Raw genomic sequence first — 24586 nt, forward strand, 5'->3', positions numbered from 1 at the left:
TCAGCGTAACAGCTAGGCAGGTAATATTCTCATATTGAGATCAGTAATGATATCCCCAATACTTTGCTAGGTTAATGTTGATCATTTGTGGAAAAGGCACATAGAAGAGAACATAATAGCTACACATGGAGCAAGATTAAAAGTATTTGGGAGAAGTGGGTTGGGGGTAAGGCAAGCAATTGCCCTTAACATCAAGGGGCCTTCACCAACCATGGACTGCCTAGTGCCTACTCCCCCCCACCACCACCACCACCATCAGCAGGGGAGCTGCAACAGCAACCTATATATTTTTATAATGACAGGCTTACTTTAAGAATAGACTTAGAAACTAAGCAGGCTTCACTCAAGAATTAAAAACATTCTAGAAGTTGAAAATGCTCAGATCAGATGTGCAAAATGACTTACAGATATGAACAGAACTGAGATTGATTATAACTAAGTAATGCAATCTTTTATTCATCATGGCGTTCTAAAAAATGGCTGACAGGTTTTCCATTAAAATGTTATTAGAGAAAACAATGGGTTACAATCATATATGATAATTAAACAACACTTGCTCACAGTGATTACTTCACTTCCAAAGCAAATCAAGTTACGCTTATCTCTACAATCACATTTCACATTAACACCTCTTCTGAACTCTAATCATTTAGGGAGGATTAATAAGCATCAGGCAAACAATTTATATTCTGTATCAATACACACACTGAACTGTAATGATTTTTTCAGGCAGTAGATGGCAATGCCTCCTATTAAACTGCACTAAGCACATGTCAAGCCATGCTGTTTAAGTTAAAATTGTACAGATAATTTAACTATTAGATGTAGATTTTAATATTTTTACATACTTAAAATTCTAACATTCTGTGGTAGTGTATGCTTAGATCAGATAAAGTACTATAAAGGTATATATCATAAAGGATAAAGCTGTTTGCAATGCATGGTTGCAAAATAGAACAGAAAAGAAAACACTGTTACAAAAGGTATGATATATAATTAGTTATGTCTTATTTCATTAAAAAAAAAAAAAAAAAACAGTTTTCTTTTTTTTCTTTTTTTTAATTGCATGATTCATTTTGACAAGTTTACCTACTTGCTCAAAAACTTTTTTTAAACGTGTCATAGGAGGATAACCTAAAATGCAAAGTACAAAGTAATGGATTATGACTTTTTCAGAAATCTATGGTTTAAAGGGGAAATGTAGGAGGTTTTTTTCTTTATTTAACACTGTATATAAAGCTTCCCTGCAATCTCCAGGTCAGTCAAGTTGTCCTTCCCCTAGGATTGAGCATCACTCCATCATGTAAGCCCAGGCTGCATGAAAATGCACCATTGGAGGGCATGTCCATGGATAGGAAGTGGGTTGGATGATACTAGCCAACATTCAATCCAGAAAAGAAGTGGCACTGGACATCTGGGGGGAATAACATCAGGGATAAGGTTCCTCTATTTATTTTGATACATGCCATGCCCTGTGAATAGCAAACTGTGGTGGATTGCTTTTTTACAGAGCGGTGCAGGGGTGACTCAAAGAGGCAATACTGCTGCCTCCTAAATGTCTGTTTTTTTTATTTCAACCAACAGGGCTGTATGAATGGGAATACTCTGCCACAACTGTGAGCCTATATGTTCTGTTCGGCACTGCCAGAATAATTTTTGCCTCTCTGAGAAGCAAAGCATGTGTACAAACCTGTCCGTCTGCCTTTGAAACTTTGCACTTGCTTACTGGGCAGTTAAACCCAGGGCCGGCGCTCCCACCGGGGAACCAGGCAGCTGCCTAGGGACGCATTGCTTCCTACCCTAGCCTAGCTGGGAGGGTGCAGGCCAGCACATACAGATCAGTTCACCGCAGGCTGCGTGGCTTCACCGGAATAATGCTGCCTTAGTGTGTGTCCTTTCTGTGCTGTGCTGACGGTCCACGTCTGGAGTGTCACTCACTGTGTGTTGCCTTCCTGTGCATAATTGCTGCTGTGTAGTGCAGTGGGCAGGGCAAAGTCTGTCCGGGCAGTGCTGTGTGTGCACGATTCGGATTGGTGGTGAGTGAGTCGCCGCCGCCCACCAGACAGCGCCAATCCCTGCAGTACAGGCCCTCCTGTAGGGGGATCGGGCACACGGGGGGCCCGAACAGTAGGGAGAACCAGCTGTGAGCAAGGCCAGGAGGGAGCAATCACCAGCTGTGAGCAAGGCCAGGAGGGAGCAATCCCGCTGGCTTTTCGCTGCTGCAGGGAAGGAGAGACACAGACACAGGGCATCTTTTGTGTGATTGCTCTCCCCGTCGCAACAAGGTTGCCACATTTGCCAGCCTAGACTGAGGACTTCTGGGGGTCTCTGTAGTAGGAATTGCCAGGTGTCCCACTAGCCTGCACTAAACAGTGCTGCTCTCCCAGTGTTCATCCGCGCCTCCCAGTGACCAGCACTCCCCCCTCTCCACTTCATGGTCAGCAGCTGGCTGGAAACTTTGATGGCCATGCCTCGCTCCCGGAGGGCATGTTTCTGCTCTGCACACGGACATCACTCACATGTGCTGAGGAAGACCTAGCCCTGGAGGACTTTCAGGGCCAAAGCCCGGATATGGTGAGTGGAGGCAGGAGGCCAGCTACGAGCTGAAAAGTGGACTGTCACCTGCCAGCTGTTGTAGAACCAGAACTCCCATTATCCCTACATCACTAACCTAGTCTCAAAACACCAACCTAATTGTTCTCTTTGCTCCTCCCAAGACCTCCTGCTCTCAAACTCCCTTGTCACCTCACCTCATGCTCGCCTTCAGGACTTCTCCAGAGCCTCTCCCATCTTCTGGAATACTCTACCCCAATCTGTCCTTTCTGCTACTTTATCCACTTTCAGACGATCCCTGAAAACTCATGTCTTCAGAGAAGCCTATCTGGCCCCCACCTAACAACTGTACATTTATCTTCTCAATTTGCACATCCCACAGTTATTACCTTTTGTATCTCTTGACCTTCCCTCTTAGATTGTAAGCTCTAAGGAGCAGGGCCCTCTGATTCCAACTGTATTAAAGTATATTGTATTTGTACTGTCTACCCTCAAGTTGTAAAGCGCTACGTAAACTGTTGGCACTATATAAATCCTGTATAATAATAATAATAATGCCCTGACAGCTTCTGTTGGACTTCTAGCCTGCCCCTATTCTGTCTATATACTATCCTAGCCTGTCCCCATACTACCCTAGCCTGTATGTATACTACCCTAGCCTATATATATTCTACCCTAGCCTATATATATTCTACCCTAGCCTGTCCATATACCTGATGGACACTTTAGTGGCACTGATGGGTACTGTAGTGGCACTGATGGGTACTGTAGTGGCACTGGTGGCACAGATGGGTACAATTGAAATTTTTCACACAAATAGAGCTTTCTTTTAGGTGGTATTTAATCACTGCTGGGTTTTTTATTTTTTGCTAAAAAAACAAAAAAAGATCGAAAATTTTGAAGAAAAAAAAAACAGTTTCATAGTTTGTTATAACATTTTGAAAACAGGTAATTTTTCTTCTTCATTGATGTGCGCTGATGAGGCAGCACTGATGGGCACTGATAGGCTGCACAGATAGGCACTGATAAGGAGGCACTGATAGGTGGCACCGGTGGGCACTGATGAGGTGGCACTGGTGGGCACTGAGAGGTGGCATTGAGAGATGGCACTGATGGGTAGCACTGGTGGGCACTGATGGGCGGAACGGAAGGGCACTGATGGGTGGCACTAAATGGCACTGATAGATGGCACTTATAGGCGGCACTGCTAGACACTGATAGGTGGCACTGATGGGCACTGATTGGCGACACTGATAGGCAGCACTGACCGGTGGCATTGATGATGAGGCACTGATGAGCACTGGTTGGCAGCACTGATGGGCACTGGTAGATGGCACTGGTGGGCACGGGTAGGTGGCACAGGTGGGCACTGGTAAGCGGCACTGATATGCACCTGTAGATGGCACTAGCAGGTGGCACTGGAGGGCACTTCATAGCAGCAGTTCCTCTCCCTGTTCTGGACCGATGTCCCTCTGTCAGGATCCGGTGATCTGCTTTTATTTCCCCCACGCTATCAGCATGAGGGAAAAAAAAGCCGATTACCGATCTTCTGTTTACATCACGGGATCATCTGTCAATGGCTGACAGCTGATCACGTGGTAAGGGACCGGGATCGACTCAGTGATCACAGAGAGCACCATGCACGCCCTGCAGGGGGCGCGCAGGCCTGCTCATGCACAGGCTGATGTCTATTGATGGCCTCCCAGCAATTAGGCCTGTGCTGTAGACGTCATTCGGCTATAGCATGAGCGGGAGGTGGTTAAAAGGGGGTCAATTGGGGGAGGGGTGAGGTGGTATGCGTCTCAAACACTTATTTTTATGGCTTTCCAACTGCAAGTGTAAAGTAGTCCTTAATTAGTATTCCCATAACTAGAGCTTTAAATTCGATGCACAGCTGTAATCAATAATTTAAAAAATTATTTAAGGAAGCCTTTCATGAAAGAAACATGGAGGCTACTAGGGATGGGCTGTCTGTTCGAGTCGAACATGAGTTCGACTCAAACATTGGCTGTTCATCCATTCGCCGAATAGCGAACAATTTGGGGTGTTCCCGGAAATTCGAAAGCCACTGAACACCCTTTAAAAGTCTTTGGGAGAAATCAAAAGTGCTAATTTTAAAGGCTAATATGCAAGTTATTGTCATAAAAAGTGTTTGGGGACCTGGGTCCTGCCCCAGGGGACATGTATCAATGCAAAAAAAAAGTTTTAAAAACGATTTTAATAATGCTTAAAGTGAAACAATAAAAGCGAAATATTCCTTTAAATTTCGTACCTGGGGGGTGTCTATAGTATGCCTGTAAAGTAGCGCATGTTTCCCGTGTTTATAACAGTCCGAGAGAAAAATTACATTTCTAAAGAAAAAAAAAAGTAATTTAAAAGTGCTAGCGCTAGTGCTGGCTATTAATGAACTGTCGGTCCCGACAATACACATAAAAGTCATTGAAAGTAATTGAAAATTTTTTTTAAAAATGCGTGGGGGTCCCCCAAAATTCCATTACCAGGCCCTTCAGGTCTGGTATGGATATTAAGGGGAACTCTGTGCCAAAATTTAAAAAAAAAATGGCGTGGGGTTCCCCCCAAAAATCTATACCAGACCCTTAATGTCTGGTATGGATTTTAAAGGGAACTCCATGCCAAAATAAAAAAAAATGGCGTGGGGTTCCCCCAAAAATCCACACCAGACCCTTGTCCGAGCACGCAACCTGGCAGGCCGCAGGGAAAGAAGGGGGGAGGAGAGAGCGCCCCTCCTCCTGAACCGTACCAGGCCACATGCCCTCAACATTGGGAGGGTGCACCTTGTCCCCATGTTGATGGGGAGAAGGGCCTCATCCCCACAACCCTTGCCCGGTGGTTGTGGGGGTCTGCAGGCGGGGGGCTTATCAGAATCTGGAAGCCCCCTTTAACAAAGGGGACTCCCAGATCCCTGCCCCCCATGTGAAATGGTAATGGGGTACATTGTACTCCTACCATTTCACCCAAAAAAGTGACAAAAAAGGTAAAAAAAAACACACACAGCTTGGCACAAGTCCTTTAATACAAAAAAAATTCCAGCGATGTAATCCCTCTATGATCCACGAAAGATACAGCCTCCTCCATAGGAGGCGCCCGGCAGAATGACACGCGACTCGGATGACAGTTCTTTAATAACAGAGGGCCACCCGTGACGTGGACGGGTGACCCTGCCCCCCTCTGATGCAAGGGGAAATGTACACGTGACCCCACCCCCCTGACGCGTCACGAGAAACCCCCCGTTGCATCAGAGGGGGCTGAGTAACCCCGGCATTTCCCCTTGCATCGGAGGGGGGCGGGGTCACCCATCCATGTCACGGGTGGCCCTCGGTTATTAAAGAACTGTCATCCGAGTTGCATGTCATTCTGCTGGGCGCCTCCTATGGAGGAGGCTGTATCGTTCGTGGCTTGTAGAAGGATTACATCGCTGGAATTTTTTTTTTCTTTTATTAAAGGACTTGTGCCAAGCTGTGTGTGTGTGTTTTTTTTTACTTTTTTTGTCACTTTTTTGGGTGAAATGGTAGGAGTACAATGTACCCCATTACCATTTCACACGGGGGGGCAGGATCTGGGAGTCCCCTTTGTTAAAGGGGGATTCCAGATTTTGATAAGCCCCCCGCCCGCAGACCCCCACAACCACCGGGCAAGGGTTGTGGGGATGAGGCCCTTCTCCCCATCAACATGGGGACAAGGTGCTTTGGGGGGCTACCCCAAAGCACCCTCCCAATGTTGAGGGCATGTGGCCTGGTACGGTTCAGGAGGGGGGCCGCTCTCTCGTCCCCCCCTCTTTTCCTGCAGCCTGCCACTTTGCGTGCTCAGCTAAGGGTCTGGTGTGGATTTTTGGGGAACCCCACGCCATTTTTTTTTAAAATTTTGGCGCTGTGTTCCCCTTAAAATCCATACCAGACCTGAAGGGTCTGGTATGGATTTTTGGGGGGAACCCCACGCCATTTTTTTTTTAATTTTGGCACAGAGTTCCCCTTAATATCCATACCAGACCTGAAGGGCCTGGTAATGGAATTTTGGGGGACCCCCACGCATTTTTTTTTTTTCAATGACTTTCAATGACTTTTATGTGTATTGTCGGGACCGACAATTCAGTAAAAGCCAGCACTAGCGCTAGCACTTTTAAATTATTTTTTTCCTTTAGAAATTTCATTTTGCTCTCAGACTGTTATAAACACGGGAAACATGCGCCACTTTACAGGCATACTATAGACACCCCCTAGGTATGAAATATAAAGGAATATTTCACTTTTATTGTTTCACTTTAAGCATTATTAAAATCTCTGCTCCCGAAAAAATGGCCATTTTTAAAAAAAAATTTTGCATTGATACATGTCCCCTGGGGCAGGACCCAGGTCCCCAAATGCGTTTTATGACAATAACTTGCCTATTAGCCTTTAAAATTAGCACTTTTGATTTTTCACGTTCGAGTTCCATAGACTTTAACGGTGTTCGCGTGTTCATACTAATTTTTTGCCTGTTCGCATTTTCTGGATGCGAACCGAACCGAGGGGTGTTCGGCCCATCCCTAGAGGCTACCAATGTTGATCATTATGCAAATTCTAGTTCTCTGGCTTTTATGCTGACCCACTGGTTTCATTTTTTTGATTCACAGACATACAGCAAGAATGCAAATGCCGTTCTTTCAGTATGGCAATTTGTTTTTCATGTTTTTTGATCTTTTTAGTTAGCCTGTGATATAGCAGGTTTACTAGGTGACATGTAACAACTCACATTGGGGGTTATTTACGAAAGGCAAATCCACTTTGCACTACAACTGCAAACTACAAGTGCAAAGTGCACTTGAAATTGCACTGAAAGTGCACTTGGACGTGCAGTTGCTGTAGATCCGAGGGGGACATGCAAGGAAAATAAAAAACAGCATTTTAGCTTGCACATGATTGGATGATAAAATCAGCAGAGCTTCCCCTGATTTCAGATCAACCCCTCAGATTTACAGCGACTGCACTTTCAAGTGCACTTTGAGTGCAATTTCAAGTGCACTTTGCACTTGTGGTTTGCACTTGTAGTGCAAAGTGGATTTGCCTTTCGTATATAACCCCCAGTGAGGTTAATTTACTAAAGGCAAGTAGACTGTGCACTTTTGGAAGTGCAGTTTCTCCAGAACTTAGTACATGAGGTAAAGCTTCACTTTACAAAGAACACCCAATCACATGCAAGGAAAATTTTTTAAAAAAATGTATTTTTGCTTGCACATGATTGGATGATGGAAGTCAGCAGAGTTCTCCCTCATTTACTAAGCTCTGGCGCAACTGCAAAAGTGTACAGCCTACTTGCCTTTAGTAAATGTACCCCTTTGTCTCTAATATAGCAATACTTAGCAAAATGAATATTCACTGAGCTTAGTAAATAAAATGAAGATATGCAAAAATCCTGTTTTTTTTTCTTGTGCATGATTTGCTGTAAACTGGACACATGTTCCCCTTATTTATTGTCATTCACTTTGCAAAGTGAACATTCACTTTTTTAAATAAATAGCATATGGTCCTTTAGTAGGATAACCCAATAGTGTTAAAGTTTTATTAGGACTTCAAATTTCTTTAAAACTTTTAAAATGGACTAACAGAGTTCTGGTATACAGACTTGTGCCAAGCTTTTAGCTTGCTGTTCCTATTTCAGCTAGTGAGTCTAGCTATACAGTAGTAGGACATTGAAACCATGGTGGGCAGCCAATTGTCCTTGGGAATATGCCGGGTCACAGATGTGAAATTAGGATTAAAGAATAACCTGCAGAATCATTATTAAATACACCTACTTAGGAGCTGGAGTCCTACTGTTCTGGTTTGCAAGACCAAATAAGGAGATAAACAGTTTTTTGGCAACATACATTACTGATGAGAGGCTTGCAAAAGTAAGCCCTGGTGTACGATACATGTCTGTCCACACTTGCATATGTAGCGAAGGAGCTCCCATCAACTTACACTTGCTCCTACATACTCCAGATTTACTGATAAAGGACAGACTTGCGGTTTTTCCAGTAGGCGTCTGTAAATTACAATGACAAAAGCAGTCCTTGCACTGTGCTGTAGACAATTTTGACCTTACATGCATGTAGCGCACCCCATGTAGGAACCGCTGGTGAATAGGGATCCCCCACCCTGTACAACCAAGCACACTAAATTTCCACAGGCACATTTGAGTCAGAAAACAGTCCAGTGCTTGTTTTTGTGTTCAGAAACCTCTTCAGGGACAACTCTTCCTATACAGTGGGGATGGAAAGTATTCAGATCCCCTTAAATTTTTCACTCTTTGTTATATTGCAGCCATTTGCTAAAATCATTTAAGTTCATTTTTTTTCCTCATTAATGTACACACAGCACCCCATATTGACAGAAAAACACAGAATTGTTGACATTTGTGCAGATTTATTAAAAAAGAAAAACTGAAATATCACATGGTCCTAAGTATTCAGACCCTTTGCTCAGTATTTAGTAGAAGCACCCTTTTGATCTAATACAGCCATGAGTCTTTTTGGGAAAGATGCAACAAGTTTTTCACACCTGCATTTGGGGATCCTCTGCCATGCCTCCTTGCAGATCCTCTCCAGTTCTGTCAGGTTGGATGGTAAACGTTGGTGGACAGCCATTTTTAGGTTTCTCCAGAGATTCTCAATTGGGTTTAAGTCAGGGCACTGGTTGGGCCATTCAAGAACAGTCACAGAGTTGTTGTGAAGTGTTGTAAAGCCACTCCTTCATTATTTTAGCTGTGTGCTTAGGGTCGTTATCTTATTGGAAGGTAAACCTTCGGCCCAGTCTGAGGTCCTGAGCACTCTGGAGAAGGTTCTCGTCAAGGATATCCCTGTACTTGGCCTCATTCATCTTGCCCTCAATTGCAACCAGTCATCCTGTCCCTGCAGCTGAAAAACACCCCCACAGCATGATGCCTTCACCACCATGCTTCACTGTTGGGACTGTATTGGAGGTGATGAGCAGTGCCTGGTTTTCTCCACACATACCGCTTAGAATTAAGGGCAAAAAGTTCTATCTTGGTCTCTTCAGACCAGAGAATCTTATTTCTCACCATCTTTGAGTCCTTCAGGTGTTTTTTTTAACAAACTCCATGCGGGCTTTCATGAGGCTTCCGTCGGGCCACTCTGCCATAAAGCCCCGACTGGTGGAGGGCTGCAGTGATGGTTGACTTTCTACAACTTTCTTCCATCTCCCGACTGCATCTCTGGAGCTCAGCCACAGTGATCTTTGGGTTCTTCTTTACCTCTCTCACCAAGGCTCTTTTCCCCCGATCGCTCTGTTTGGCCGGACGACCAGCTCTAGGAAGGGTTCTGGTCGTCCCAAACGTCTTCCATTTAAGGATTATGGAGGCCACTGTGCTCTTAGAAACCTTAAGTGCAGCAGAAATTTTTTGTAACCTTGGCCAGATCTGTGCCTTGCCACAATTCCCTATCAATCACTACTTTGGTACCCACCATAGAGGCTATAATCTCTTTCTATTGCCACAATTCTGTCTCTGAGCTCTTCAGGCAGTTCCTTTCATGATTCTCATTTGCTCTGACATGCACTGTGAGCTGTAAGGTCTGGACTCAAAATGAAGGTGTAGAACCGTTTTAAGGATGATCAGAAGAAATGGACAGCACCTGAGTTAAATATATGAGTGTCACAGCAAAGGGTCTGAATACTTAGGACCATGTGATATTTCAGTATTTCTTTTTTAATAAATCTGCAAAAATGTCAAAAATTCTGTGTTTTTCTGTCAATATGGGGTGCTGTGTGTACATTCATGAGGAAAAAAAATGAACTTAAATGATTTTAGCAAATGGCTGCAATATAACAAAGAGTAAAAAACTTTAGGGGGTCTGAATACTTTCCATCCCCACTGTATACAGCTATATATACACTCCTCATTGCCTCCAGCACACTTGCTTGCAGAACTTCAGGCACAGCTGGGACACTTTAGTAAATCTGGCAAAAAGGCAACAGCCAAATCTTGTAGCTAAAGGACTCCTCCATGTGTTGTAAGAGGCTCCTTTCTGCACCCGAGCCCCAGGCCTGAGGTCACCGCTCCCCAGACTAGGGGCACCTTCAAGGGCAACCAACAGCCTTCTTAGCACTCCCTCTCCATCTTCCACCCATCTTCCCCTGCTGGCATGACTCAGAGTATTTAAGAGGTACCCTCCCACTGCCAGGCCACTTGCTGGGGATTGGAGCCCTTCTCAATACTCCAGGCAGCTCCTCCTAACCTCCCACCCATTCTTCTGGAAGCTTCTCCAAGGTTCCAGCAAGTAGGGGGAGGTACCAGAGGTGCTGCCTAATGAGTCATCCAGCCTCCCTGAATCACTCGCCCTGACCCAAATTCAACCTAGCCTGGCTCTCATCCAGGTTAATTTACATACACTAACTATTTACAGCTAGCACTCTACACTAGAGGGTGCTACATGTATGAATTAATACATTATAAATAATTCAACTGTATTTTCTTGTGTGTTTAAAGCCCAATTTTAGCTTGGGCAAAATAAATTGGAAAGGACCCCCAGAAGCTCATTAAAAAGCAGTGCTGGCTGCCATAATAACCCATACCAGGTTTAAAATGGTTGTCACATCTATTTTTTAATTAAAATAATAAACATGTTTATATTTACCTGCTATGTACAATGATTTTGCACAAAGCAGCCACAAATCTCTTCTTTTGGGGCCCCCCTCCAGTGATCTTGGCCCCTCTTCTTTTATATCTGCCCCAATAGCAAGCCGCTTGCTATGGAAGCAGATGTGCAGGCTCGCTCCAGAGCCAGGCTCTGATAGCATAGTTGCCAACATTGTCAAAAAATGTGTAGGGGACACTTTTTTGTCTGTAGGCGGAGTCTAATTATAATTAGGGGTGGAGCATTAATTGCTAGGCGGGCCGTAGTGAGTAAGAAAAATGTCGTGTCCCAGCGGAGTCCCTCCTTACATCAGGTGTCCCTAGCAGAGTCCCTCCTTACATCGGGTGTCCCCAGTGGAGTCCCTCCTTAAATCACAGGTGTCCCCAGTGGAGTCCCTTCTCTCATCACAGGTGTCAATAATGGAGTCCCTCCTTACATCTCTGGTGTCCCCAGCAAAGTCCCTCCTTACATCTCAGGTTTCCTCAGCAGAGTCCCTCCTTACATCAGGTGTCCCCAATGGAGTCCCTCCTTACATCTCAGGTGTCCCCAGCGAAGTCCCTCCTTACATCTCAGGTGTCCCCAGTGGAGTTCCTCCTTACATCTCAGGTGTCCCCAGCAGCGTCCATCCTTACATCTCAGGTGTCCCTAGCGGAGTCCCTCCTTACATCTCAGGTGCCCCCAGTGGAGTCCCTTCTTACATCTCAGGTATCCCCAGTGGGAGCGCTGAAATTAACTACCCAATATATATTAGGTAGAGATAAATTGTGATTGTAATTTTTTAAAGTAAAGCTGCTACCAATCTTAAGTGTTCAGACACCCACAAAAGTAAAGAAAAAAATGATAATTGATGCGCTTAACTAAATAAACAATCCGTGCACAGCCCTCCTTGCATAAATAAGATGAATAGATTCAGTGTGTAAACCAACAAACCATAATCATGCATGAAATCGCATGAAGAATCACATAAAAATAGCATGTGAAAAACCGCATGTGAAAAAACACATTTGTGATGTGTGTGTATAAATATGCGTATATGGGTTCAGTGAAAATTACCATTGAAAACATACATGCATAAATTAGCATGTGACAACATGTGATTCAAATAATAAAAATTCAAGTGTTAAACCATGCACAAACCATAAAAGAATATGTGTAAAATAAATTGTGTGCAAGTAATGACGCTCATGAGCTAATATTCCAATGGACAATTCATAGTGATAAGGATATGTTGGAAAATTGCTGCCAACATTATAAAATAGAAAAATGTTCTAAAACACAAATCCTAATGTTTAACCCAATAGTTCATTAATTAGACAAGATGTAAGGGTTAAATATGTGATGATAGTCACTTTGTTCATTGGTGCCTTCAGAGTAACATTTCCCAAGTATAAGTAATAACTTGCGCTTTGGTTCAATTGTAGCAATCTCAGCAACCAGATGAATCATGCAAAGTAAGCAAAAAATATCATTGCGTAATGAACAAAACTGGACAACAGAGGGTAGTAATCACAGTGGTGCACTCACACTGTAAGGTGGTGCTCCTTACATTTCAGGTATCCCCAGTGGAGTCCCTCCTTACATCTCAGGTGTCCCCAGTGGAGTCCCACCTTAAATCTCACATGTCCCCAGTGGAGTCCCTCCTTACATCAGGTGTCCCCAGTGGAGTCCCTCCTTACATCTCAGGTGTCCCCAGCGAAGTCCCTCCTTACATCTCAGGTGTCCCCAGTGGAGTCCCTTCTTACATCTCAAGTGTCCCCAACGGAGTCCATCATTACATCCACCTTGCATCTCCTTATGGTCTCTGCGCCATTTACAGAAGACCAGCTCGTGGAGGCGGAAGGGAAGAACTAAGAGGCAGAGCCTGGGTTCTGCCTCTTGTTTCCTCCTCACGATAGCTGGCCTTCTGTAAAATGGCAGACGGCGGAGACAATTCAGTGCCGGCCACGGACCTCTAGTGGCTGCGGCAAAAGAAAAAATGTGGGAAAACTGTGATTTCTGGGGACATTTCCCCGGAAACGGTAAGACCAGGACAAAGGCTGTAGTATGTCCGCAGCCTCTGTCCACCTCCTGTAGTATGTCCGCAGCTTCTGTCCACCTCCTGTAGTATGTCCGCAGCCTCTGTCCACCTCCTGTAGTATGTTCGCAACCTCTGTCCACCTCCTGTAGTATGCCCGCAGCCTCTGTCCACCTCCTGTAGTATGTCCGCAGCCTCTGTCCACCTCCTGTAGTGTGTCCACAGCCTCTGTCCATCTCTTGTAGTATGTCTGCAGCCTCTGTCCACCTCCTTTAGTATGTCCGCAGCCTCTGTCCACCTCCTGTATCATGTCCGCAGCCTCTGACCATCTCTTGTCTTTTATCATGTCTGCAGTCTCTGAGGGGATCCTAGAAAGGAGTCAAGAGTGGGAGTGCCGCCGGGATGTGGGTTACAGGAAAAGACAGACATGTGTGGACTGTGGAGAGGAGACTATAGAATAAAACCAGAGCTGCCAAGCTGGAGCTATCTGACTGAGCTCTGCATGGTGCACCTGAGAGGAGGTCAGTGACAGCGCCGTCAGGCCAGTCTGAGGGGGTCACTGATGTAAGGGGGGAGTAAATATAATAATGTAAGGGGGCACTGATATAAAGGTCCCCCCCTTTATTAGTAATCCCCCCCTTATCTTAGTTTATTCACTCTGTGGAAGGTGGTCTCTGGACACCATCCTGCAGACTGATGTAAGGGAGAACTCTGTGCTGGCTGGGTTATAGTATCCTGACCTTCATGTAAATTGAGAAATATGTTTTTTGGCTTTTGTTTAACTTAAACACATTGCTAATAGCACTAACTATGTGTTTATAGTTCAAATATTGATATTTGCACTGTTTTGCACTAAAAACAGTCATTTTAGGTACTTTTTTGGAGTGCCAGTAAAGAATGTGGATCCGTCAGTAAATTTCATGATTTTTTGCCAGTAAAATTGGTGCTGTTTGTAAATTTTGGCGTTCTGCCAGTAAATTTCACTTTAGGGGGTTGGCAACACTGCACCTGAAGAAAGTATTTTATTTACACAGATTTTCTTTTTTGTTTTTTGCAGGGGTACCCCAGGGGGGTGGAGAATCCAGAGCCTGGACTTAATGTGGTGCTAAAGCATGTTTTAGATATAAGAAGGCTTTTTATTAGGGTAATTCGCCTATATAGTATTTGTTTTATTCAGCAGGAATCTGATCTACTGAGTCTGTCAAGAAAACATTACAGTTTTGCTAAAATCTGAAGTTTACTCAATTTACCTTTCTCTGAGTTTTGTGTAATCCACTGCACCCAGATGTCACAAACCATCTAACAGGCTCTGTAGAAGGAGCTAGAGAATTAGGCTTCCTGCAAATTTCTTTCTCTCTCCCCCCACTTTCTCCATCTCTAATCAAATCAACACATTCAGAGCAGATTTCAGTATTATTGGTCGCTATGTCTGGCATTTTTACTGCACGAGAAGGCATCCTTTAAGGGGGGTTTCAGTGACACTAGTAGTTGTGTCCCATGAACACCAGACTATTGTCAAATGGTATTAAGGTAGGATGGTGCTCTACAGAGCTACCTGGATGAAAAACAAAAGTACTAAGCAAGTAGATACTGCATGTATACATCACAAGGCTTCATTTTCAGTTGCAACTAAAATGTTCCTTTAACAGAGGCCATACACACCTAAATGTTTTCATTTAATTGATGTGTGATTCAATCAATGCAATTAAAATCAACAAACAATTGAATAGTCATAATTTTCCTTCCAAACTTTTTAGATTCAATTTCTATTGGATTTGATCAAACTGGGTTGATCGGCCAGAGTGGCAGTTTATTGATTGTTTTGTACCAATTGGCAACCCCAATAATCATATTTTGATCAGAATATACGATTACATGGTGGAAACAGAGATGAGATTGATAACTTATGATTGTAAGTTAACATCATACCTTCACTTGTGATCCAAATCCACTTCCCTGTGTGTGCCATATGAAATGAATGCAATGTCAGCCATAGAATGATTATTCTAATTGGAAAAGATTGATCAGAAAAGAAACTGATCATTTATAAAAGTTTGTATAATCACCATTAAACTGAGAAAAGATTCACATTTTAAATATATATTTTTATTGTGCATAGTTTGGAGAGCTCACATATCTTTTATACAGTGATTTACACTATTCTTAGTATATTGCAGACAGAACAGTTGTAAGGTATGTAGCTGAAGTGCCTCAAAATAGGCTTTCCAAAACTGTGAGCTTGTATAAAAATACCAAGAGACAGATTTGGTTTCATGTGCAGGTCCACTGTATGTAGACTATGCTTGTTGGGATTTTAACACATCTCAGCCTGTCTGTGGCCTTCTGTACGGCAAAATATCTTATATTCACTATTTACTAATGACATGTCCACCATAATAACAGTCAACTCTCACTGTCTGTATGGTTAAAGTCCTTTACTACCATAATTTTTTATGCAAAATATGTAAAAGCTGCAATGTTTCAAGATGTTGGCCATAATCTGTCAAACTTTTTCTTTTTGCACTCAAGTACAGGTTACATAACAATCAATCAATACATAAGATAAAGAGAAGGAGAAGGAGAGAGCACCAATCTAAGTGCAGCAATAGTACAAAAAATTTATTGAAGAAAGTAATACACTCACTAGAAAGTGAATATCATGGGAACATCAGAAAGTAGCAGCCTTGTGGTGGAGAGAGATCAGGAGGAGCAGCTGGAATGCGCAGTGTTTTCGTTCCTGGCAGCGCTGCTGGTTCCTGGGGTCCCAGGTCGGAAGGAGAGGCGCAGGAGGAAGCTGTCAGGCTGGTGTCCAGATGAAAAATGTGGCTGTGCCCGTGCATGTGTTCGGAGCAATCCTGACGCCTGACATAGGAGCATGCATGCTCCGAACGCGTGCACGGACACAGCTCGTTTTTCATCAGGGCACTAGCCTGACAGCTTCCTCCTGCACCTCTCCTTCTGACCTGGGAGCCCGGGAACCACTGGCACCACCTGGAAGGAAGACACTGTGCATTACAGCGGCTCCTCCAAATCTCTGTCCACCACAAGACTGCTAATTTCTGATGTGCCACCTTTCTAGTGAATGTATTACTTTCTTCAATAAATTTGTTGTACTATTGCTGCACTTAGATTGTCACTGCTCCTCTCTCCTCTTCCAATGTTACAGAGTACCTTCTGCTCTATAGCTGGCTGCCTAACAAGTGCATCAAAACCTAGGACTAATGGAATACTATACACATTAAGGACTTGCCCCCATCCCCCCCCCCCCAGGTCCTTTTGATACATTTCAGTCACTCCCCCAGACGGTGGTTTATTTGCTCCAGCTACAGATGTTCTAGCGCTTCAACTTTTGTTTGCTTATAACACAAGATAAAACCTGCTACAGGCAACAATATTTTTCTTAGCAGCACTTTTCTAGAAATCATCTAATAATGCTTTGTTCCTGAGCAGTGTTGATTGATATAGGAGAATCAGCAATTCACTAACTTTTGATTTGTGTGCAGGTCAATCTGATCTGTAGAGATACGTGCAATTCAGGAACAGTAATTTCCAGCATTTTGGCCAAATTTGCATCCACGTGTGCAAGCGTATCCAGAATTTTACTATTCACCCTGCTTGACCTTCTTTGGAAATCAAGTATAACTGAATTTAAAACCTAATTTTGACTGTAGTGTGATCCTCTTAAAAAAGCTGGTACATAGGGAGGTAGGCGGAGCCAGCTGAGGCAGACATGTCCCGCTGAAGCTCTGTATCTCCCGGGACTTCGCGGCCAGATTAAACACCCGCACGTCTTCGAATGAAGTATACAAAGAGCTGCATATCTTTACTGAGGTAAAGAGGACACATTATGGTGTTTGGCGGGGCTCGTCCCAAAAGTATAATAAAGAAGAATTCCAGAGAAACTCTGCCCAGGGCTATGTCTAAAATGGCACCTCCCCCCTCACCTCACACAAGCTCTTCTCGTGCTGCTAAGCAGAGGCAGAAACAGCAGCCACAGGATGATACAGCTGACACAGCTGAATCTGATATTGAATATACTGCTTCTTCACAAACTGCAGTAATGGACACCTTACATCCTAATATTATAAAGCAGTTTGAAAAGATGCTACAAAAGGCACTAAAGCAGACATCAAAGCATATCACAGAAAGCCTGACTAAAGAAATCAGAGAATTAGGCCAGCGTACATCAGACCTTGAAAATAGAGTAGAAGATGTGGAAACAAATGTACAGTCCCATGTTTGTGAATTGGAAAATCTTAAAGAGGAAAACCTCACTTTGCAAATGCATCTGGAAGATTTTGAGAATAGAGCACGTCGTTCTAATCTGCGCATCCGTGGGATTCCTGAGGTAATTGTTGAACTTCAATCTACCATTACTGCTTTATTCCAAGAATTAATGCCATCAATCCCAATTGATCGATTGGAATTTGATCGAATTCATAGGGCTTTAATGCCACGTGAAACTGAAGGTCCACCTCATGATATAATTGCAAAGTTACATTTTTTCGCACCAAAGAACAAATTTTGGCTGCAGCAAGAGGAAAAGACTCCCTCACTTTTCAGGGTCACCCTTACCAGCTATTCGCCGATCTTTCCCCAATTACAGTCGCTAAACGGCGAGCCTTAAAACCTCTTCTTCAAATCCTTCAGCAAAATCAAACAGCTTATCAATGGAGATTCCCGTTTTCTGTACGTTTTACTTATCAAGGTACCAAATATACCTGCAGATCTTATGATGAGTTGCAAAATACCTTGCAAAATCTACATCTCATAGATAGATCCTCTACTTCAAGTGGTCCTCGCCATTGTATTACACCTGATCCATCACGAGATTCTGCCAAAGATGACAGAAGTCGCCAAAATTCATCTAAACGCAGTCGCCATAATTCTCCTGATAAAGACCTTGCAGATACTATGGACTGATAGATTCATATTTATTTTTTTTTGGACTCTATTTTGCAAACATATTCTGCTTTTTTCCCTTCTTTTTTTTTTTTCATTATGCCATTAGATGTAGATGAACACATGGAGACAGCTGTTATTTTAACCAAAACGATATTACACTATTGGGATCCTTCCTGCTTTGTCGTCCTCTATACTCCCCTGTATTACACCTGAGGGAATCATACCCCGGATCTAGGACTGTGAGGGATGCGCTGGAGTCCATAGGTGGATATCCTTAAAGGCTTTTTGGTCATATGCTTTTGCCCTATTACCTTCAGGTAAGGGGCCATTACCCACTGGTGTGTTTGTACATGAAGAAGCACATTATGTGATTTACCCTGAGCACTACACTGCAACGATTGCATGTTAGGACGTTGCTGTCACAACTTTAGAAAAAAGAAGGATTTTATGTTGGAGCACTTTGAATTCAATTTTTGGGACATTTATTTTGAACCTGTTTGGATGCACTTTTGCACATTGTCACTATATGTGATGCATGGTCTTTGGACATTTATGCTGAATTTGTTTGGATACCCTGCCGCACATTGTCACTTTATGAGTTGTATATTTTTGCACACAGTGTAAATCACAGTTTTTACTATAATCTGCACTTTACTAAGAAGTTACACTTTTACTGTACTGCTAGCTAGTTAATTTTTATGGTGATATTTATATATTTATTATGTGGCTATTGATGACTATGTTCTCACGTTTATAATTTATTTGTCTTATCAATATTTAAACTTTTTTTGGTGATTGTCACTTACCACTTAAGCTGACTTTATATTATGTTGATGCATAATTTGATCAAAGCCATTTTATATACATACCCTATGTTTTAGTTTGTACACCTAGGATTAGCGCAGCACCACCCATTCATATCAATTTATCCCAAGGTACATATACCAGTAACCCTATAAAAATCCTAAATGCCTTCTAAAAACATCTTGCCTCCCTATATAACAGGGAAGATCCTCTAGATCAAGCCTCAGCAGACTCCTTTTCACAGTTCACTCTTCCAACTATTCCCCCGGCTCATCGCGAGTGCCTTGAAAACCCAATATCCACTAATGAACTCCTGATGGCCATTAAATCCCTTAAGTTGAATAAACGCCCAGGCCGAGATGGCCTTTCAGCCTTGTACTACAAAAAATTTGCTTCTATCCTAGCTCCAGTATTGACTGAAGCCCTTAATTCCCTATTAAACGGACATAGCTTTAGAACTGAAACATTAACTGCAATTATTTCAATGATACCTAAACCCCACTCTGATGAAACATCTTGCTCTAATTACAGACCCATCTCGCTGCTTAATTTAGACATCAAACTTTTAGCAAAAGTTTAGCAACTCGCCTAAATAATATAGTTGGCTCTTTATTACATAGAGATCAAGTAGGCTTCATCCCAAAGCGTCAAGCAAGGGATAATATATGTAGAGCGACACTATTGATGCATATTGCCAAATTAAGGAAAATCCCACTTTGTTTTTTATCTCTAGATATCAAAAAAGCGTTCAATACAGTTTCCTGGCCCTACCTACGCTATGTCCTACAATGCTGGGGATTTGGCCCTCATTTCCTTAGTTGGATCTCTTCTTTATATGATAAACCCAAGGCGTATGTCAAATATGCAGGGTATAAATCAACCACATTTGACATCTGCAGAGTTACGAGACAGGGTTGCCCACTATCCCCACTTATATTTGCCTTACTCATTGAACCCCTTGCCCAGTCAATTCGCTCTGATCCCTCAATTAAAGGCCTTGAGTTAGCTGGACATCATCACAAAACCTGTCTCTTTGCAGACGACATCTTAATCTTTATGTCCTCTCCACATATTTCCGCTCCTAATCTTCTCCGAAAACTTGATCAATTTGCTCATATTTCTGGTCTAGTCATTAATCCTCAAAAATCTATGGCACTAAACATCTCCCTATCCCCCTCAGATGTACAACAGGCACAAACATCTCCCCCTTTCACATGGTCTACTACCAGTCTTCCACATTTAGGAATTAATCTTACGCCTCATCTCTCTGAACTATTTAGGATGAATTTTCCACCTATCTTACGACAGATTACCAACTTATTAACTCAGTGGTCTTCTCTCCCTATATCTTGGATTGGTAAAATCAATGTTATTAAGATGGCTATATTACCTACATTTCTTTATCTTTTCAGGGTTTTACCTATTTTGGGCCCAACATATTTTTTAAGAATAATGCAGCGTAAAATAACAACCTTTGTTTGGGGCTCTTCAAAACCCCGCTTACCTAAACATACTTTATATCTTCCAAAACTTAAAGGTGGTCTCGGATTTCCTAATTTGTCTACTTATTACCATGCAGCTCATTTGGCACAAATACCTAAATACCATTCGACAACTGAAATACCACTTTGGGTAGCCCTGGAGTCTATAGATTGTGACCCATTATCAATATCCAATCTCCTGTGGATACAGCCCTCTTGCCGGAAAAAACTTACAAATCCGATAACTAAACAATCCCTTGCAATATGGGACAGATTTAAATTGTTATGTGGTTTACAATCTCCTCATAATCCACTCTTATCGTTCCTTAAAAATCCTCTTTTTTACCCTGCCTGGAAATTTCCTAAAACCTTTAAAACATGGACCACCTTTAAATTGACCCAATTACATGATTTTACTTCCTATAATTCCTTTAAAACATTCACAGACTTAAGTAATAGTCACGAACTTCCAAACTCCGAAATTTTCCGATATCTTCAGATTAAAATTTTTTATATGCCTAATATCCAAGGAAGACTTGCACTCGATATATTACCATACTTTGAAAACATATGTAAACATGACCCCCATACAAAAGGACTTATTTCGAACATTTATGCCCAACTCATTTCTAAATCGGATTCTAGTCCGCCCACATATGTAGCTAAGTGGGAATCTGATCTCGGATTCTCATTGGAAACAACAAAATGGGATAAGATTTGGGCTACTACAAAATCCTCCTCTCAAAATATAGCTGCTTTAGAAACCAACTACAAAGTACTTACACATTGGTACTTAGTTCCTACTAGAATTGCAAAATTTGCCCCCAATTACTCCTCCTCTTGCTTTCGAGGCTGTACTGAACCTGGATCACATTTTCATATTTGGTGGACCTGTCCAATTGTCAAAAGATTTTGGAAAAACATATTGCGCATGATCTCGACATTATTTGCAGTGTCCATCCTTCCCGATCCCTTGATTACGCTTTTGAATTTAAAACCGACAATTCTCTCTAATAATCAGTTCAAGCTAATGCTGCAGATTACTACAGCCGCGAAACAAACAATCGCTAAAGCCTGGAAAACTCGTACCCTGACATTAACTGAAACTAATTATAGAATTAATCAAGCCATGGTTCATGCCAAAACAGAGGCTATAACGCATGACAAAATTCCTAAATTCAAGAATATATGGCTTCCTTGGACGACACATTTCCTGCCTTCTAATTTCGATGTAATCTTATTGATGCCTGGGTAAATTTCTCATGCATTTTCATTTTCGCATATTTAATATATGGTTGAAAACACACCTTACCTCAGAGATCCCTTCCCTTTCATTTCCTTTCCTCTCTCCTCTTTCCTTTCTTTTCTAACCCTTTCGCTATCCTACCTTTCTTTTTCCTTTCTTATACTCCTTGCTCTTCATCAGGTTCATATAGCGTCACTTTTAATTATATTTCATGCTTCCATGACGTTGTTAACCATTGAGATTCCATTATTCTATCATAGTCTATGTTTAGACATTTTTGCTTTCTTAACACTATAGGAATGTCTCTCTGAGTTGACAATTTTTTGTTTAAAGTAAGAGACAACTTTATCTTTTGTCATAATATGTTATACTGTACCTTACTATTGTATATTCCTGTATTGCTTTTGAACCTGTTCCCTGACTTATAAAACTTCAATAAACAAATTTGACAAGAAAAAAAAAAGCTGGTACATAAGGCTGTTGATTTATTATGAAATGATATTAAAATAAAATATATTATACTGTCTTTATATTGTAATATTTGTTTTAGATTACTAATGTAGTGCAGTGCTCATTTGCTCATCATACTCAGATGCAGGAACTTATGCCCTGTACACACGGTCGGATTTTCCGACGGAAAAAGTGCAATCGGATTGTGTTGTCGAAAATTCCGATCGTGCGTGGGCTCCATCAGACTTTTTCTGTCGGATTTCCGACACACAAAGTTTGAGAGCAGGATATAAAATTTTCCGACAACAAAATCCGATCATTTAAATTCCGATCGTGTGTACACAAAGTGTTCACCCATGCTTAGAATAATTTAAGAGATGAAAGCCATTGGCTACTGCCCCGTTTATAGTCCCGACGTACGTGTTTTATGTCACCGCATTCAGAACGATCAGATTTTCCGACAACTTTGTGCGACCGTGTGTATGCAAGACAAGTTTGAGCCAACATCCGTCAGAAAAAATCCATGGATTTTGTTGTCGGAATGTCCGATCAATGTCTGATCGTGTGCACAGGGCATTAAACTCTATTTTCCACAACTCCTGGGTTCCAGGATACAACCAGGGAAGATACGTTCCTCAACTCCAATTTCCCAGCAACTCAGACAGGCCACAAATGATGAGGTAGAGATAGCTGGGCAAGTAATCTGCAATCACTCTGGCCTTCCAATGTCGGAACCTCTATACAGGCAGTCGGGCAGGAGCCTAATAGCATGCAGCTTCTACAGAAGACTCAGTTACTACAGGAAGCAATTCCCCAGTATACTCTTGCTACAGTAAGGTTGCCTCTCGTTCTTGGGCCCTGGATCCCTCCAGCTATTCTGCTGAGTTGCCATAGTTACCAGTGACTTCACTGTTTATAAGCATATGCGCAAGTAGCAATTTGTGTCCTAAATAGTTTTACGGAAGTAGTGAGCTCTCTGTTGGTATAGAGTCTTATATGAAAAGGCTTATAGAGACTATGCCATGTACCAACCTGTTACCCTGAATGAGCCACAGAGACAATGCTATGAAGAGTCCATGTTTGTGCAACTTTCACAATCTGTTTTGTATTATTCTGTAGTGTATTATTCATGCTCTTTGTCATTCTGAACCTGTTTTGCATTTAGTAATTTAATTAAATTAACTTTGCATCTATTTATTTTTGTGTTCTCTAAAGAAAAGTGGTGGTTGTGTTTCTATGATCCTGTATCTGTTAGAGCATCACCAAAAGACAGATCCACCATAGCCATCATACTAAACTGTATTAACTTGATCATACACATTTTCCCCTATAAATAGTACATTTTAACAACCTTGCTCTGGAAGCATTTACACATTTAACCTCTGTCCTAAATTTCCACCATCCCCCAGAACTACAATTCTTGCTTTATATTTTATAAGGCAGCAGTAACAAGCAAACTTTTCTTTCTTTCAGTTTCAGGTGTGTTCTGCAAAATGCATTAAGTGATATTTCTGCCAAATTACACCTTATGTCTCTGTGTGGATCTTTACCATTAAAGATCACCTGTCATGAGAGGAAAATGAAAGTTATTATTGATCTGTTAAAATAAAAATGTTAGTGTTCTGGCTCTTAGGCTGACCTAATGGGGCGTACACACGGTCTGACTTTTCGGCTACAAAATTCCGACGGACCAAATCCGGCGGACAATCCTTATCAACTTCCTTATTTTAGTCCGATGTACGTCATCACGTACGAATCCGTCGGGCTTTGCTGTGATCGTGTGTAGGCAAGTCCGGTCGTTGGAAAGTCCGTTTAAAGTCCGCCAAAAGTCCGTCGAAAGTCTGTCGAAAGTCTGTCGGACAGGCTGTCGGACTTTTGTAGCCAAAAAGTCAGACCGTGTGTATGCCCAATAAGATCTTTGTTTAGACAGCAGTGGGAGTTTCTGGCTCAAAAAGAGTTTGTAGATGAGGGATTTTTACTTTTCTGTTTTCCTGGTCTGCACACTTGTTCCAGGTCAGTGATTCAGAATAAATACTAGGCAAGAGATTAGTAATTACAACCTCAAACTTTGATTTTGACGGGTTAACTTTAGCTGCTTATATGTGGACGATGCACAGCAGAAAAGTATGGAATGTGGGGAATAGGGGTTTCAAGGCCCTCCTTTTCCTCATGGGAGCACAGCGTTTCAAGTCCCCCCTCATGTCAGGAGCGAGCCTTGTGTCTGCTAGGGAGGGGAGCCTTAAAAATAGATGGAAGATTCTGGAACCCCTTGGGGGCCCTATATAGAGGGGGTACAGACAGGGTCTGGTGCCAGTCACCGGGGGACGGTATAGCTGCAGGAGCTCAGGCAAAAGAGCTTCCCCACTGAGCTTACAGCATAATACCTCCTAAGGGGGCATGAAGACCCTGCTTCGGCAGCTTTTGGAGCGGTCCATGGCAGAAGGCGGCGAGGGCTGGATCTGTAGGGGTCCCATCGCGGAACAAGAAAAAAGAAGAGAGGATGC

Source organism: Aquarana catesbeiana, linkage group LG02 (genome assembly GCF_042186555.1).
Source record: "Aquarana catesbeiana isolate 2022-GZ linkage group LG02, ASM4218655v1, whole genome shotgun sequence".
Classification (NCBI taxonomy): Eukaryota; Metazoa; Chordata; class Amphibia; order Anura; family Ranidae; genus Aquarana; species Aquarana catesbeiana.